Genomic DNA, 14,016 nt, shown 5'->3' with positions numbered 1-14,016 from the left:
TGTCATACAATTCTGACAAATCGGCATCCTCATCATGTTCTTCGTCATCCTCAGGATTTAAATCATCCAAGGGATCTACTTCCACTGATGTTTCAATCACAATTTCAATGATAATATCGAGATCAACAGATTGCTCATTGTCACTCATGCTTGATGTTGTCGTTATCTTTAAAGAAAGAGAACAACAATGAGATGTTGCAGAGTAAGAGACAAATCTCAGAGATTATAATAGTGAAATTGTTTAACAAGAGTAACATTTTGCAGCTATTATGTAGCCATGTCCAGCGATGCTGAGGAGGTGAGGCCTATGTCCAAGTTTTCAGTGAACAGGACTCATCTCTTCTTAACCTTGGATAAGCCTCACCGACTCTGTGTCCCCTGCTCATACTTAAATGTAAAGGGGCAGATTTATGTTAACTGGCGCATCCCCACGGATGCACCAGTTAATGTGCACCGCTGCTCTGCCACCCATGGTGTGCCGCATTTACAATGTGGAGCACCATTGAGCAAAAACAGCACAGATGCGTCACGCATCTGTGCTGCAAAAGCAGCACATTGCAGGAATCACGTCGTAAGCGCGACATGTCTACTGCAATGCACAGGAGGAAGCCTCACATTGCATGGTGCATCACTCCTTATGCCTGTTTCAAACAGGCGTAAGGATTTGATTCAGCAATGCTATAAAGCTGACTCAGTGAAATCTTCTACATTTCACTGTGTTAGTTTTACAGGGCTTTCATGCAAATAAATGCATACCCTGCAACAAAACACCTATATGAAATCTGAGGCAGGTTTCATGTGACACAGGACTTTACAGCATGACACATCTGCCTAGATGCATCAAGTTGTAAATATGTCACAACATAGCAAATCTTTTGCACCGCCGTTGCATCACAAAAGTGACGCACAGCAGCGGAAAAGAGGCACACACCTATCATAAATCTGTCCCTAACATTTTAAATGATTGATTCAGGATGACGATAAGGTGTGGCCTATCCAGAGGTTTGTTTGAGGTGAGGCCTACTCAGGGTTGCAGATGAAATTTAGGTTTGTTGAAGAATACAAAGTAGATAATACATGTCCAGGCCTACCAATGAAGTGAGTCATGTCCACTTCACTCTTGAACAAAGGCCAGACCTCTTCTGTGTCTGTGGACAGGCCTAAAGCTCATCTACACAATGTCATTCGTAAAGTTAGAAAACACAGGTGATGTAATTGAAAAATGTGGAGTTTCTTTTCCTCATTTCACAATCACATCACCTGTGTTTCCTTTGGTTAGGTATCTCATAGTGCAGATGGAGTGTAGCATATGAAAGAGTACACAGAAGTTCAGCAGTGTATACAACAATTTTGACATTTACAGAAGATTCAGCTTCTTATCTTGTTGGAGATGAAGTGAGGCCTGTCTTGCAACATGGTGCATCTTTTGCATCACTGCTGCATCGGTTTCATGTGGCACGGGACTTTACAGCATGACACATCTGCCTAGATGCATCAAGTTGTAAATATGTCACCACATAGCAAATCTTTTGCACCGCCGCTGCGTCACAAAAGTGACGCACAGTGACGCAAAAGAGGCATACACCTATCAGAAATCTGTCCCTAACATTTTAAATGATTAATTCAGGATGACGATAAGGTGTGGCCTATCCAGAGGTTTGTTTAAGGTGAGCCCTACTCAGGGTTGCAGATGAAATTTACGCTTGTTGAAGAGTACAGAGGAGATAATACATGTGAAGGCCTACCAATGAAGTAAGTCATGTCCACTTCACTCTTGAACAAAGGCCAGACCTCTTCTGTGTCCGTGGACAGGCCTAAAGCTCATCTGCACAATGTAATTCGTAAAGTTAGAAAACACAGGTGATGTAATTGAAAAATGTGGAGTTTCTTTTCCTCATTTCACAATTACATTACCTGTGTTTCCTTTGGTTAAGTATCTCATAGTGCACATGGAGTCTAGCATATGAAAGAGTACACAGAAGTTCAGCAGTGTATACAACAATTTTGACATTTACAGAAGATTCAGCTTCTTATCTTGTTGGAGATGAAGTGAGGCCTGTCTTGCAACATGGTGCATCTTTTGCATCACTGCTGCATCGGTTTCATGTGGCACGGGACTTTACAGCATGACACATCTGCCTAGATGCATCAAGTTGTAAATATGTCACCACATAGCAAATCTTTTGCACCGCCGCTGCGTCACAAAAGTGACGAACAGTGACGCAAAAGAGGCATACACCTATCATAAATCTGTCCCTAACATTTTAAATGATTGATTCAGGATGACGATAAGGTGTGGCCTATCCAGAGGTTTGTTTAAGGTGAGCCCTACTCAGGGTTGCAGATGAAATTTACGCTTGTTGAAGAGTACAGAGGAGATAATACATGTGAAGGCCTACCAATGAAGTAAGTCATGTCCACTTCACTCTTGAACAAAGGCCAGACCTCTTCTGTGTCCGTGGACAGGCCTAAACCTCATCTGCACAATGTCATTCGTAAACTTAGGAAACACAGGCGATGTAATTGAAAAATGTGGAGTTTCTTTTCCTCATTTCACAATCACATCACCTGTGTTTCCTTTGCTTAGGTATCTCATAGTGCAGATGGAGTCTCGCATATCAAAGAGTACACAGAAGTTCAGCAGTGTATACAACAATTTTGACATTTACAGAAGATTCAGCTTCTTATCTTGTTGGAGATGAAGTGAGGCCTGTCTTACAACATGGTGCATCTTTTGCATCACTGCTGCATCGGTTTCATGTGGCACGGAACTTTACAGCATGACACATCTGCCTAGATGCATCAAGTTGTAAATATGTCGCCACATAGCAAATCCTTTGCACCGCCGCTGCGTCACAAAAGTGACGCACAGTGACGCAAAAGAGGCATACATCTATCATAAATCTGTCCCTAACATTTTAAATGATTGATTCAGGATGACGATAAGGTGTGGCCTATCCAGAGGTTTGTTTAAGGTGAGGCCTACTCAGGGTTGCAGATGAAATGTATGCTTGTTGAAGAGTACAGAGGAGATAATACATGTGAAGGCCTACCAATGAAGTAAGTAATGTCCACTTCACTCTTGAACAAAGGCCAGACCTCTTCTGTGTCCGTGGACAGGCCTAAACCTCATCTGCACAATGTCATTCGTAAACTTAGGAAACACAGGTGATGTAATTGAAAAATGTGGAGATTCTTTTCCTCATTTCACAATCACATCACCTGTGTTTCCTTTGCTTAGGTATCTCATAGTGCAGATGGAGTCTAGCATATGAAAGACTACGCAGAAGGTGAGAACTGTATGGAACATGGTTATATAAGTCAAATAATCAAAATCTAAATTTGCCAAGCACACATGGGGGTGTATTTACAAGGACCTTCCACCACGGGGAAATGTCTTTAATTAAAATGGGAAAAATAACATCAAAGGGACTCAAATGCCTTTTAAATATACCCCAAGCAACCTATGAAACTCTAGCACTACATATCAAGAAACCTAATTGATTTCAAAAATCGTTTTTAAACACATCATCTAAATCAATTATATACCTACATTCAAGGGGAAATGACTTAAAATGGCCTAAGACACATGAAAGCGTTTTTTTAAGGCCCTTGCACCATTTTTGGGTCGTTTTTAACATGGCTATGTTAGTCAAAGAATTAAAATCTAAATTTGCCAAGCACAGATGGGGGCATATTTACAAGGAACTTGCACCACGGGGAAAGGTCTTAAATTAAAATGGGAAAAATAACATCAGAGAGACTCAAATGCCTTATAAATATGCCCCAAGCAACCTATGAAACTCTAGCACTACATATCCAGAAACCTAATTGATGTCAAAAAACGTTTTAAAACACATCATCTAAATCAATTATATACCTATATTCATCGGGAAGTGACTTAAAATGCCCTAAGACACATGAAAGCGTTTTTTTTAAGCCCTTGCTCCATTTTTGGATCACTTTTAACATGGCTATGTAAGTCAAATAATCAAGATCTAAATTTGCCAAGCACAGATGGGGGCGTATTTACAAGGACCTTGCACCACAGGGAAAGGTCTTAAATTAAAATGGGAAAAATAACATCAGAGAGACTCAAAGGCCTTATAAATATGCCCCAAGCAACCTATGAAGCTCTAGCAGTACATATCAAGAAACCTAATTGTTTTCAAAAATCGTTTTTAAACACATCATCTAAATCAATTATATACCTACATTCAAGGGAAAATGACTTAAAATGGCCTAAGACACATGAAAGCATTTTTTTAAGGCCCTTGCAACATTTTTGGGTCACTTTTAACATGGCTATGTTAGTCAAAGAATTAAAATCTAAATTTGCCAAGCACAGATGGGGGCATATTTACAAGGACCTTGCACCACGGGGAAAGGTCTTAAATTAAAATGGGAAAAATTACATCAAAGGAACTCAAAAGCCTTGAAAATATGCCCCAAGCAACCTATGAAACTCTAGCAGTACATATCAAGAAACCTAATTGATTTCAAAAACGTTTTTAAACACATCTTGTAAAGCAATTATATTCATACATTCATGGGGAAGTGAGTTAAAATACCCTAAGACACATGAAAGCATTTTTGTAAGACCCTTGCACTTTTTTTGCGTCACTTTTAACATGGCTATGTAACACAAAGAAACAAAATCTATTTGTAAAACACTTGACACAAAGCAACATTTTAAATACACAACTTTCTTCATAATTTTCTCCCTAAACCATACTATTCTCTATCTAAATTAAATGAATCTTTTCTCACCTTAGCAAATACTTTGAGTTTCAAAACAGTCTCAGAAACACACCAAATTGTCTTTAGCAGAGCAAAAGGTATGCACTCCAGAGTCTGCAGCTATAAAAAGCACAGAAAAGCTGTAATTCATCACACATATCTCTCATGTCACCCAATCAAAACTCTTCCCTCACTTTTTTCAAATCAACACCCTTCCCCCCTCTGGCCTTTCTGCCTTTTTTGCATAGCAACCACCTCCTGTAAGACCTCTCATGTTTGCAAGTTCACACAACAATATTTCAATTGAACTCTGAACTCTCAGTACACCTGCATATCCAGTGCAATCTTTCATAAAATGATTTATTTTTGACCATTCAAATTACATCTTTCAAAGAACTCATCCATGCACCCTAACTTTCCGTTTTCAGCAATCAAAATCCACCAATCACTGCTACTGCTTCATTAACACAGAAACTCCACAGTTTTTTTCATTTTAAACTCTTATTTTTTCAACTCCCATTTCATTGCCACACTTCATCTGACTGCAGCAGAACCTCCTCTCACCATGTTTTCTGTCTGGATTGTTGGACATAGTTATATCCACTGGGCTCAAAGGTTTGCTGATAACAGAAATTTACCTAACCTCAATTTACAAAATGTGGAAATCAAGTGGATTGCCCACAGAGGATTAAAATGTCACCAATTGATACCATTGGTGAAAACCTTTTTGCATTTGCCAAAACCTGACCTGTTAATTGTGCACTGTGGAGGAAATGACTTGGGCACTTTGACTGGGGTAGGTCTGGAAATGCTTTTAAAGGACACCTTTGAGCAATTGATGGCACTTTTTCCTCAAACTGCCTTGGTATATTCAAATATATGCCAAAGACAGAAATGGAGGTGGTCAAACCAATTTTGTCCACAAATTGAGAAATCGAGGAAGCATGTAAATAAGTCTGTTTCAGCTTACATGAGAGACCATGGAATGGGCTCCATCTACAACAATAACTTGCGTTACTACATGCAAGATATCTACAGAGGAGATGGAGTTCACTTCTCAGATGAGGGGAACAGAATTTTCATCCTCAATTTAAGACTGTGCATTGGTACCTACTTGTAGGTACCTACATCAGCCACAGGACCCAAAAGCTCTTTTCAGAGCTACCCTACATCTGATCACTCACAATTAATATTTTACTCTAACTTTTTTCACTAATTTTCACCAAAGTACGCTCCCCGGAGCGCTACCCGGTACGCGCACCGGACGCTAACCGCGCGAAATGTAATTTTTTTTTTTTTTCGCACATATGGGCCTCCTCAGCCACCCTCAGAAAACCTAGGGGGTCAAGATACGTCTACCGTGCCCCCTTCTACCCATTCTGAACATTATTTGCCCTCCATCTTGTATCTTAATTCGACCGAAACACAAAATGGTGGACTCCCGTAACGCTGCCGGTTCGCGTACCGGGGCGCTCACCGGGAAGCGCTCCATCAAAAAAGGTGGGAAAGTAATTCACAGAAAAAACACTGGAGACACTTTCACCAAATATAGATTAACTCATACTACATACCAATCCCTACCATTTTCACAAATTTGGTTGGAATTCCATTTAGCCATTTAGCCTGTAGACCTCTCTAAATACCCTGAGGTAAATTACTTCACAAAACACATCTGAAGTGTTGGAATTGACAACCAATTAAAATGTTACTTTCATTTTCTACTTTTTTTACCTGACATTTGATTGGTTATGTACCTGAATATATATAAAAAAGAGAGAAAAACACAGCCATTTTGACTACTACTTCCTGAACTACATTGCAAGATCATTTTCACTCACAACTTAAACTTGTTTTTAAAAGGTAAGATGTTATTTTATAAATTTTAAAACATTTTCAGATAGTTATATACTATCCCTCTGTAACAGTTAGACATTGAGAAAGGCTTGTTTATTATAATTATGGATTGATTTAGGTTTCTGTGGTATAATTATGAATTTACATAGGCTTTTTAACAGGCACTTTTTAATAGTACTACTTCATGCCTCAAAAGTACCTGTCTGAACTTAAACTCAACAGTGCCCTATCTCTACTGATATATTTATTTTTTATTCAAATTTCAGCACAAAAATGCAAGGAGAACAGAACGTTTCCTTTGAAATTGTCCTAGACATGAACAATGAGGAAATAATTGAACCCATTGACTTGGAATTCATTGATGAATCACGAGACCATGAACTTCTACAATGTGTAGAATCTGTGGATTGTTTACTTCATTATGATGACGGTCAAATGTGGGAAGTTATGTTCACTCAACAAGAGGACATATTGGACAGTCAAATGTTAGACGTTCTATTAAATTTTGAAAAACAATCCGAAAAATAAAATTATATTTAATATTAAAAAATTGTTTGAGTCTTTAATCATTTTTATATGTAATTCATAAACTAGTACCAAATTGATTATAATGTAAATTCATTCTTATAGTATACTGTTCACAATTCCAAAAATACATTTATATTTAATAATCATTAATACTGCTACTTCAATAAAAAAAAAAAAAAAAAGAACAATCAATAAACATACAATATTTCAAAATATCATAGTCTATCATTCTTTTTTCCTTATAGTACGCTCCCCGGACCGCTTCCCGGTGCGCGTACCGGGCGCTCCCCACGCAAAAAAAAAAACTTTTTTTTTTTTTTGCCCCGCGGGGCCCTTTTAAAGCCTCCACATCAAACCTAGGGGGTCAGGGAGGATCTACTATGCCCCCTTATGGTCATTTCCCCCTTTATTTTGGCCTCCTCTTGTCTCTCGATCATACCGAGAGACAAGATAGCGGCCGCTCCGGACTGTTTAGAATGTTGACAGACACCGGAGAGCGAATCAGCTTCGCTTCGCGAAGTTCCGTTACGCGTCAGGTACGCGAACCGGGGCGCTGCCCGGAGCGCGCTTACAGATATATATGTTTTTTTGAACGTTAATTTCTCAAAATCCACTGGAGCACATATATTGAGACCTAGCAAAGGCACATCGGGCTACCAGTCCCTACAATTTTGCCAAGTTTCGTGCAAATCCATTCAGCCGTTCGAGCTAAAAGTGAGTCCAACCGTCCTATGGAAATGAAGGAAATGAATGGGTAATTTGTAATTAGCAAATAGCTCATCGCAAACTAGGAATGGTAAAGAATCGCTATTTATTCCTTAAAGTTCGCTATTTAGGAAATGCAAAAAACTTTGATGATACATATGGCGGTTCATCTCTAACAAGATAAGAAGCATAGGGATAGATTTATGATGACTGGCGCATCACCAGGGATGTGTTAGTCATTCTGTGCCGCTGTTCCGTCACCTATGGTGTGCTGCATTTACAATGCGGCGCATCATGGGGCAAAAACAGCACAGATGCGTGATGTATCTGTGCCGTAAAGGTGGCGCATTGCTGGAGTTGTATCGCAAGTGTGATGAAGCTCCAGCAAGGGTCGGGGGTGCCCCTGTCGCAGGGTTTCTGTTCTCACACAGAACTGTGGACAGAGGATTGGAACCTCGGCGAATTAGGGTGTCCCAAAACTCACCTTAGTAATCAAAAACCCCTTAGCAAGCTAGGTACAGTGTCACATTGGATATAACAAACTCTCAATGTTTAGACAATCCAGAATATGAACTTATAGTACCTCAGGATACGTGGAACTCATGAACAGTCGGTCGTTATATATTTCTTAGAAACCAGAACATGGAGTTAAGAAGAACACATGTGTATTTGAAATGTTTATTTACTAATGCCGTCTTCTCAGGCATAGTATCTTAGATAATACAAGTACACATATTATCAGTAGCAAAATTACCAGCATAGTTACTAGTACATAAAAAGCGAATGGTGACAGTATGTTAACATGCTGTAAATGAATAAGAGTTAGCAACACTTATAAGCAGCCGCGGGCCGTGGAGGGAGTTACGGTGGGGCAGGGAGGCGGGGAGGGGGAGGGGCAGGGTGGAGAGGGCTCCACCCTGCTTCTCCCCCTCCCCGCCTCCCTGCCTCACCGTAACTCCCTCCACGGCCCGCGGCTGCTTATATCTCACCCTCCCTAATACACATATTATATTATTTGCTAAGAAGGTCTCTTTGTGTTGGTTTAGGGCATGCCCATACTTTAGTGTCTTAGATTTGAAGGAATCACATCAGCATACACCAGCTCTCTCTTCATGTGAACCGCATCAAGTGTTGTGTATGTGTGTTCGGCAAAGCAATATAAAACCCGCCTCATGCCCAGAATTGGCAGAAGTTGCACTTATGTTATGAGTATGAAGTCGTGGAGATCAGACCTCATAACAATTCTGTATCGTGTTGTTCTTGAAACTTTAGCACTCGCTGTACAGATATAGTTTAACAAGCAAAGCAGATAGTAGAGCAATAACATATTATTCTCATGTAAACCACGATGAACTACTAGGTTGAAAGCTAAAGCAACAACTAAGTGTTGTGTGCAGAAGTTGCAAAAAAGGAAAAATGGCGTTTAAACCGGTAATGAGTCCATGCTAACTTAACATGGTGTAAAGATATCCAGGACGTAGATGACACCTCCCCATGATCCGGAAACGAACTGAATAAGATAATAGAAGTGCCATCTCATGAGAGCAGATTGCAAGTTTATATGTGGACGGTCCGCAAGGTAAAGCATTAAAAACTAGGAAAATTTAATGCTAAAGAAAAATAAAACAGCCAAGTACTTTATCGAGTCTTAAGCCAATAGGCAAGGTAAATAATAAAAACTTGACAAATAAGTCAATGAATTGTCAATGAAATGCTAGTACTCAGCATATCAAACATGAAAAAGGTCTATGACATAACTGTGTATGCAAAATAAGCTGCAACAGCCTCCAATAGGAAGTCACCGTCTTCATCCGAAAACAGTTCAGCCATCCAATTTAAAAGCGGAAAAGAACATACGTGCTCTCCCAGCACCGGATCCTCTATCACCATCAGAGGACAGCTCGGTGGGTTTTCAAGAAAGCTCTGTTCCAAGAAAGACTGTGTTGCCGCCAGTAAATTCCAGGGACCAATTAGTCCATGCATCAATGCCACAGCCATAATCCTTTCGCCAGGACAAACCAACTCGTGAGTAATGATAGGAGTCATCAGCTGATTAAAGTCGACGTCAGGAGAAACCGGTCCGCAGAGACACAAATCAATGGCCCAATCGAAATCACAGGTCAGGCAGTGAAATACAGGCTGGACACAGGTGAAGTAGGAGAATCGAAAAGATAATCCATATGCGTGCTTAATATCGCCAACGGCATTGTGCCATAATATTCTAGCATGCGATTGCGGAACAGTGTCAGCAGCTGCAGGGCGGGAGGTTGCATAGGAGGGACATCCATATTTAAAAATGTAAAAAAGCACAAGAGCGTCCGCTGGTAATGCAAGTAAAAATGGCAATCCACGAAGCAGAGTGGAAAAAATACAATGAAAGAAAGTAGGGATGACTCGAAAGATTTTCTCAAATGAAGTCACGAGACCACTGGTAACAACTTTAAAAAAGTGCGCCAGGGCCTTTGTGGAGGATGCGTTAGAGATAGTCCGAACCATCTTGCTGAAATGGAAAGGCAAATCTGAATTGAAAAGGGTCTGCACCTCTGTACGGGTGTTCGCTATGTGAAGCGCGAAAGTTTCACGGGCCGAACTCAAGGCCACCTCTCTCTGAGACAAAAGAGCTCTTATTCTTGCCATGCCGTTGAAATCTGCTCCCAAGGTTGGTATTTGTGGCGAGATTGAAAACTCCCTATGTTCATGTGTGGGAGGAAATAGAACATTTCTGCAGCAAATAACCCGTTCACTTACTGTTACGATAAAAGGAATACTTTTAATTAACCCAGATCAATCTTCATTATTGAGCATCAAATAACTACCATTTTCCAACAACTTGAACGTGGGGATGATAGCAGGAACTGGCGTGCCTTGCAACACGCAAGCCATATTTGGTCGGTGTTTGTTGCATGAACCGTGTAACTGTATGTGCCTACACATTAGTGAATGATCTGGCGTCTCAGTGCATTCCTCTCCATTCAGATAAACTTCTTGATCATCTTTGAAACATCTGTATGTGTATGGAAGCGACCAGACCTCATGAAGAAAAGCACTACCTAAAGGTTCATAACGACCTATTGGTATATATTTCATACAATTTGAAAACTTATATAAAGCAAAAGGCAGCGTTATTAAACCGTGGATAAGGCACGTTGCCAAAAAACCCGCAATCCTCTGCTGATGATGTCACTGAGCATGTCATGAATGATGTAATATGTGACATCATCAGCAGTGGATTACGGGTAATAGTATCTCTAGTTTACTCCCCTATAGCTGTCTTTCTTTTAACATAAGTGTCTGTTTCCTTCCCTTATACTTACTGTTTTTGGTTCGCTTCCGGTTCGCGTACCGGCGAGCGAACTGGGAAGCGAACTAAGAGAAATAGAGGTTGGCACAGTTCCAAATATTGTACCAATTTTTTAATAACGGGGAGGTAGTTCTGAAAAGAACTTTTTTTTTTATTGTTTTTGTTGTTTTATATTTTTTTTATTATTTTTCGGAACATTTTTTTACTTTTTTTGAATTTTTCTGAACAGTTTTATATTTTTTGGGGTTTTTCTTGGAGGGGGCAATGAAAACGATTCATTGTAAAGGGCTCAACAGGAGCAACAAAACAAAAAAAAAGTATTTATTATTTTGGGCGTTTCGTACAAACTTGCATATGATAGTCAATAGCTCTGTTGATCAGAGTGATGCTTCTTTCTCCGTAGCAAATGAATCCATCGCAAAATACGCAGGTGTGTTTTACTTCACCAAATCTCATTTGTATATTTGGCACCATCTCCCTGCCCTCTGGTCCCGTTACTTCCGGTACAACAGATCTTCTGGCCATAATAGGGAGATTATCTAGGTCGTTCCGAAACTGTGCAGCACTGTAGTTGTTAGGATGCCACCTAGTCATATGGCGATGCATTGTGTAGTTTCCGAAACTGTATTTTTTCTCGGTTCCTCTGGACAGTCTATCTTGACATATAAGGCAAGTTACGTATCTTGCATTTACTTTTTTCTCACCTTTGGGAATTTTAAAAAATTGCCAAATGAAGTTTTCTTTCCGGTGAGACGTCCTGGGCTCCTCAGGCAAAAACTGCCTCTCTTCGTGCTCGTCGTCCTGTTCCTCTTCTTCCTCTTCTTGTTGAATTATAACTTGAGCAGGTGGTCCACTCTTCCTTGGATGTGGTGGAGGTGGTGGGGAAGCACCAGCTGAAGCTACTAAAGAAGCCATTGCTCAGTGATCACAAAGGGTCTTTCTCTCACAATGATGAAAGTCAGAGTGAGGAAAGAAGGAGGGATTTTCATCATTTGGGAAAAACAAGAGTTCTCAACCAATGAAAAGTGTTCATTTTAGATTATATGACCTAGTCTTACATCATTAGGAAACCAAAAGTGAAATGAACCAATGAAAAGTGTTATTACCAAGTCACATGACCTGCTGTGTTTACGTTAAGCGCTTTGCAGGGCCTCCCGGTTTGCTTCCAGAAACCTGCGCTTTGCGACTCGGTTCGCGTACCAGTTCGCTAACGTAGCACGTCATATGACGTATCACGCGACAACGTGAAACGTCATGCGGACGGGAGGCGTCATGATGTTGTTTTGTAACGCGGCAGTTGCGGTAAAGAAACGTTTACCGGCTCGCGGTCTATTTCGCGGCATCAAGGTCAGCTAACGGGAAGCTTCCCGATTCGCGAAGCGGGAACGAAGAAAAAAAAATATTTAAAAAAAAAAATATTCATAAACATATAAAATATATTTTTGGATTTAAAAAAGAATACATTTTACAGCTACAGATATTAGCTGTTAAAAAACCAATGAAATTCACTGAAAAAACCATAGGTTATAGACCATATATAGTTAGGAATTAGCATTTACAAAACCTTAAAAATTCACTGAAAAAACCATAGGTTATAGACCATATATAGTTAGGAATTAGCATTTACAAAACGTTATTTTACTCACACAAAACCATTGAAATTCCATATATAGTTAGTTGCACTAACTATATATCGCGCACCCGCAATCCACTGCTGATGATGTCACATATTACATCATTCATGACATGGTCAGTGACATCACTGATGACATCACTGATGACAACATCCAGTGATTATGTGTTTCTGTAAAGTTTAAATATGTTTTACATATTGAAGAATGAGTGGATGTATAAGTGTCTGAATGAAGGTTTTAGTAGGTGCGTGATTGACTGTATGAGTGAGTGATTAAATGCGTCTTACTGAATGCACGGGTTAGTGACTAAACTGTCTGAAAGTGTGCATCAGTATGTCTGTTGTTGTGCAAGCTGCTGCATGTGTTGATCAGTAGCTATATAAGTAGCTATATGGGTTATTGATTGGTTGCACAAGTATTTGTATGGGAGACTGAGTGTGTGTATGGCTGGCTGGGAGGTGTGTGACTCTGTGCAGATCAATGTGTACTTGTATCAGTGATTCTATAAGAGAGTAAGTATGTGTTAGTATATGTTTCAAAAATGTAAGGTGTTCTGTGTTTAACTGTATAGATGAGAAAATGGAAGTGTGATTGATTCTTTTCAGGACTGACTAGGTGTGTGAGTAACTCCATGGATGAGTGGCAGAGTGTGAGTGTCTGTATAGGTGTATGAGTGCATATGATAGTGTTGTAAAGATGAGTGATTGTATGTATGAATGATTGTATGAGTGAATGTGTGTGTAGACATAGGAATCAGTGAGTGCGTATGTAGTAACTAGTATTGGTGTGTCAATGGTTTCAAAAATTATACTCTCTATTTAACACTGGGTGTAATAGAGGTTATATTAGAGTGTGAGGAGATGCATTGTATTATCACATGAATGATATCATCAGTGATGTGATCATTGATGTCAAGTGAGATGTCATCAGTGATGTCATTTGAGATGTCATCAGTGATGTCATCAGTGATGTCACTGACCATGTCATGAATGATGTAATATGTGACATCATCAGCAGTGGATTGCGGGTGCGCGATATATAGTTAGTGCAACTAACTATATATGGAATTTCAATGGTTTTGTGTGAGTAAAATAAGGTTTTGTAAATGCTAATTCCTAACTATATATGGTCTATAACCTATGGTTTTTTCAGTGAATTTTCAAGGTTTTGTAAATGCTAATTCCTAACTATATATGGTCTATAACCTATGGTTTTTTCAGTGAATATATATATATATATATATATATATATATA

Source organism: Lissotriton helveticus, chromosome 6 (genome assembly GCF_964261635.1).
Source record: "Lissotriton helveticus chromosome 6, aLisHel1.1, whole genome shotgun sequence".
In the NCBI taxonomy this organism is placed as follows: domain Eukaryota; kingdom Metazoa; phylum Chordata; class Amphibia; order Caudata; family Salamandridae; genus Lissotriton; species Lissotriton helveticus.
The sequence above is the reverse complement of the archived record's forward strand: the minus strand, read 5'-3'. Positions refer to the sequence as shown.